The sequence below is a fragment of the Maylandia zebra genome, linkage group LG16 (genome assembly GCF_041146795.1).
Source record: "Maylandia zebra isolate NMK-2024a linkage group LG16, Mzebra_GT3a, whole genome shotgun sequence".
Lineage (NCBI taxonomy): Eukaryota > Metazoa > Chordata > Actinopteri > Cichliformes > Cichlidae > Maylandia > Maylandia zebra.
In genome coordinates, this window is record NC_135182.1 from 36,368,009 (window position 1) to 36,373,190 (window position 5,182).

A 5,182-nucleotide genomic window follows, 5' to 3' on the forward strand; every position below is an offset into this window, starting at 1 on the left:
CGACTGTAATTGTGAAGTCATTACTGGGCAAACAGTCTGCAGGCTTCCTGAATCTATGAGACAAACAACACGATTGTTCCCGGAGACAGAAGAGCTCTGCCTCCAGCTGCCGGCTGGGTGTTAGCGCTCCGTCCTGCCCAGGTGCTCCGTCTCTTTCTCAGTTCTTAGACTTACATGGGCGACAACTTACAGCAAAAACACAAATCAGAAAAACAGCAGGGCTCCCTGCACACTTTTACTGATGAGCCACGCCATCCTCATCATCACAGCAGGAATATCTTTACAAAATAGATTTCATAGCAGATCTCGAGTAGGGTTGGGCGATATGTAAAAATTTTCCAACCGACAATCATCAGTCCAATAATCGACGATGGGCGATATATTCACGCATGCACAGACTTTTTGATGGGCGGAGCAATGTAATCATGCAGAAGTACAAACATGGACGAACTAATAGGGCTGTCGGCATTAACGCAGTCGTCACGATTAATGCGATTAAACTTTTTTTAATGTACTCAACCCATCTGGAGCGCAGAAAGAAGGGATTTTGACTCAATCTGTGTTCCAGATGGGTTCATTGTTAATCGTGTTAGTCATGATGATGGCACGTTAAAGCTGGCAGCACTAAAAACATATAAAGTCGCCAATTTGGGATGAAAGAGGCAAACCTAAGGACGTAACCAAAGCGGTGTACCACTTGTGCAGACACATAGTACGAGCAAAGTACTCAATAACCCTAATCCCTAGAGACTTGCAGAACCTCTCAGAGGCTCACGGCTCCAGAGTTCATACTTCAAAAGAGCCAACAATAAACCCCATACGAAACCTCTTCAGGTGCATCCTGGGCAGCAGCTCAGCACTCAGTTTTATTTGGCGAGATAATAAATCAACATTAAGACGGTCTGAGAATGAATTTCCACCACAAAGCGCTGAAGCCGCTCTCAGATTCACGTCTGTACTTTAACTCCTCCAGTCTCATTCCCAGAGCATCAAATGATGAGTGCTGAGCGGTTTCAAACTCAAACCAACGTTCAGCAGCGCTGCGGATAGAGCGAGGGCGCGTTGGCTTCCTGCAGGTCTGCGTTACATAACGGCCTCGTGGAAGAACATTTGTGTGCCACATGATGAAATCCTGTCGGTGCAGATTATGAAGATGAAAACAAGACGTACTGGGGCAGCTGGCCGCAGTGAACGCTGTCCAGAGCGGGACGAGCGCGTCTGCCGCTCTGTCTTTGAAACATGACTCAAACACACCGCTGTGTCGGTTTAAGGACGACGCCTCTGAATGTAAACATGTCCGACAGCAGCGGGGTCTGCTGAGGCCAGAGAGCTCGGCAGGCGCTGTGCCGCGTTTTCCCAGCTGCTCTGATTGAGAGCAGATGGCCTCATAAAACAAGTTGTTTTGAAACAGGTTAAAATGGACGCCGAACAACACGAGTGCCAGCGTTAGGATCCTCCGTCAGCAGCCAACACCGCGCACTCGCTTGGACGGCGACCATGACTTGGGCTCTGCTGAGCTGGACGGGGCTGCGCAGCTGTCGCTCAGCAGAGCGCAAACAGAATGTGTTTGTTTCACACTCGCTTTAAGGCCGAGGAGCTTGCATGCTCTCGCTGTCCTCCTGCTCGAGTCCTGAGAGGCTCTGTGAGACCTGCTCGCACAAACGTGTGTGTGTGTGTGTGCGTGTGTGTGTGTGTTAAACCCATGCAGTGAGGATTCAGAGCAGAGAGTCAGAGTTCAGGTCCACGCCCAGCACACGCTGGCCTCTATGCTTAATTACACGGCGGGACTTTGCACGCTGCTCAGCGCCTCTGTGTGAGGAAATGTTCCCGCAAACAGAAACTTTTAAAACGTGCACAGAGCACGGCTCACTTTTACAAACACCAACCTTAGAGTCCAAAATGATGTGCGTCAGAAATGCTTTGATTCGCTTCCAGGTTCTAATTCTCATTCACAGCAGGACAGCTACAAAGTGCACACACATGGCCAGAGTCCAAGCTAGCACGTTCGACTTAATCAAGGCCGGGTGGAGGGATTAGCCCTTTTTCTTAAACTGGGTTTGATCTCATGCACAAACATTTGATGTGAACAGAGGGTTCAGTTTCCTGGAGTTTCTCTGTTCTGAAACAGTTCAGTTTTGGCTCTGCAGGTGTCGCTGTGCTGCAGCCACACGACAGAGGATGTCAGGCAAATCAGTGCATGTTTGCTAATGTCCTGGTAGTTCCTCACACTCTGGTGGTCAAAGGCAGAACTGAAAGCTGCTCCTGAGTTAAACCATAAGCTATAAAGATACATTTATCATTTCTTATACTGTAACAGTCCATATAAACCTTTGATGGGCTGTTGCTGTTTGAAGCACCCCCTAAATGACCAAAACAAACGTTCTTCTTTATTTTCTGGCTGTTTGCAGCCCTCTAGTGGTTGTACGTGGAACTTCAGTTGAAAGTGTAGACATTTAAACCGCTAATCCTTTTCCAGAAAAACGAACGTGCAGATAAACACTGACGTTCAGGCTTGATGTAAGCGCACATTATTCATGACCTCTCCGCCTATTGGTTAGTTAAATGCCTCAGCAGTGACCAATGACTCGTGGTTAGCCGTCCTGACAGCAGACTCTGATAAGCACCCAGAGTCTTGCAGGCTTTGGGATCTGGTCTCATATGAGCAGCTTTTATGACATAATTATAGATCATGTGGTGTGAAGTCAGGGAGGGGTCAGGGCTGCACGCCCCATCAGCAAACAAACCCAGCAGCAGTGACACACGGTCCGCTTGATTTTTCTCCATGTAACATGAAAGATGCTCAGCCTGTGAGTGTCTGACTTCATCAGAGGGTCTCTGCACTTGATTTTCATGCTTACATCATTTACACTTAGCATTTATCAGACAGTCAGCGACTGCACGGAAACCTCCGATTGTTAAGGAAAAATGTGAATTCTCCACCTGGTTGCTGGAAGCGGTCACAGGGAGGTTTAGTGCTTCTCCATCCAGCTGGTGAATCCTTGTTTTTCCGGGCCGACCTGTCCGGTCTCTAGGCCTGTCCAACAGCTGACGTCACCTGGTTAGTGGTGAAAACCTAAATTTAAGAAGCACTGCTCATGAGAAGAAAATGTTTAAGATCACTTTGATTTGGAGGGGGCGGGGTTTATAACTTTTGCCCCAACCTGCCACCAGAGGGCGATTGCCATGCTGTCCATCTTTATATACAGTCTGTGTTTTCAAGTTTACCCAGTCAGGAACAAGGAGAACCGCTGGGTGAGTTTGCCCTCCTCGGTGACTGTCAGGCTCCTCCTGCTCTTCCTGAGCACAAACACTTGTAGTTATGCAACAGGCAGAAGTCTGTCTGTGAACGCCATCTGCTGTGGCAAACGCAAACAGAGCAGCTCACATTTCCAGCGTGCAGCGCTCTGACACACTGGGATTTTTCCACAGCTCTTCCCATCTGCTAAACTGGGCTGTAACACACCTCCATAATGGTTTTCAGGCAGTTCACAGAGGACTGGCACTGAAAGTCAAAGAGTCTGGAACTTTCCACCACAAAATGGGTGAAAATGAGCTCAGCGGGGTTTTTGGGTTTGACGTCACTCCCTCGTCCTGTCTCCGTTTCCTCTCCTGGTCTCTGTTCCAGCACCTTAACTCTGCATCAGGGAACGTGTTTTGCTTTCGGATGATTTGCACGCTTGTTGCAGGCTTCGTGATGACTTGTGTGTTTAAGGAGCAGGTTGTGTATTTGGAAACGGCTCGGCACCTTTGATTTGTATATAATTTGGAGTGAATGTCATAAACACGTCATCATGTGGAAGCTTTGTGTAGTCTGACAATAAAGTTTGAAAACGTGTTGTGATGTTGACTTTGTTACAGTTTCATGCCTGCACTTCACACCAACAGTAATAAACAACAGTCACAGTCAGACCAACAGGCTTTGATTCTAAAAACTTTATTAAAGCGAGTCGCTGAGACATTTCCTCACAGCTCTGCAGCTTTTCAGAGTTCACAGAAATAAAAGCGTTTAAAAAACTCCTAACTAATAAACTCCCACAGCGCCCTCCAGCGGCGGCCCCCCAAACAACAGCCTGGAAACCACCGAGTGACGTTTGGGAAGCGCAATCCGGTTGTTCAGTCTGACGTCACTAGCCGTGTCTGCGCCTAAACTCCGCTGCAGGTCCATATATCAAACGATCACTGTGGCATTACTGAGAGTTGAAAAACTGTCTAAAGTCTTTCATCTTTAATAAAATGATCAGCGTTCTGCTCTACCAGGTGTAACAATTGAGTTTAACATCCAGGCATCCATGAAAACGGAATTTATGACATTTAACGGAGTTAGAAGTTAGCAGGGAGTTAGCTCGCTAGCTTCTATCTAAATACAATATAGCATGTCCTGACTGCGGGGTTTTGGAAACAAATTAAAACGTACAGCTCTGTTATCACTTCCAACATAAATGAAGACAGAAAACTAAACAGCAGTGACGTTTGTAGGGTTACTGAAGTTGGGCTAGCTGGTATATAATGATGTGCTACGTGACCGCTAGCGACACAGCTATGTTAGCATAATATAAACAAGCTAACTTTTTTTCCACTCGATAAAAGTTACCGTGAGTGTTCTCGGTGGTCAGGAACAAATGTAATCGCATGGCAGGATGCTGTAAAAGGACCAAACTTCAGCCAGGAGAACAACTGAGATAATCCATCCACAATACGAGGTTAGTCATTCATATACTGCTGCATGGGCTGGGCTGTAGTTACATCCTAAGGTTTTAAAAACTGAGCTTAAATAAATGATTAGCGGTAATAAAAGCCGAGGGAGGTCAACAGGGATCACTGACTGTTTTAGGAGCTTTTTGAGATTAAATAGAAGAAAATACAAAACATTAAACATGTTAACAACACAAAAGCCATATTAAACGCAGACTACTTTAGACCCGGAAGTAGGATTCCTCGCGTCATCACTGAACAACCGGATAGCAGCGAGACAGGAAGCGGAAGAACTTCAACGTAAGAGCACTGGGTCCTCCTGCGCTTTCTGCTGCCTGTCCTCAACTAACGAACCAGCAGAGGGAGCCCAGGGCTTTGTTTTCACACAGCGGGTGAAAGGAAGAAAAGTGACAACACGATAAATCACAAAGTCTGAATATATTCAAGTATTTGTACAATTATAAATACAAAACCTTCTGTTTTCTTTTCC

At 46.5% G+C, this 5,182-nt stretch overlaps 1 protein-coding gene across 2 annotated transcripts in view; it reads left to right on the top strand.

Moving 5' to 3' along the window:
• The window catches only part of LOC101484739 (exosomal polycystin-1-interacting protein), a 27,869-nt gene extending 24,034 nt beyond the window's left edge, over positions 1-3,835 (top strand). For both annotated transcript variants that reach the window (XM_076875416.1, XM_024805494.2), the window contains exon 3: positions 1-3,835. This exon is cut by the window's left edge and continues 1,667 nt beyond it. The gene's annotated coding sequence lies outside the window, so the exon portion shown is untranslated.
• The last annotated feature ends 1,347 nt before the right edge of the window (positions 3,836-5,182 follow it).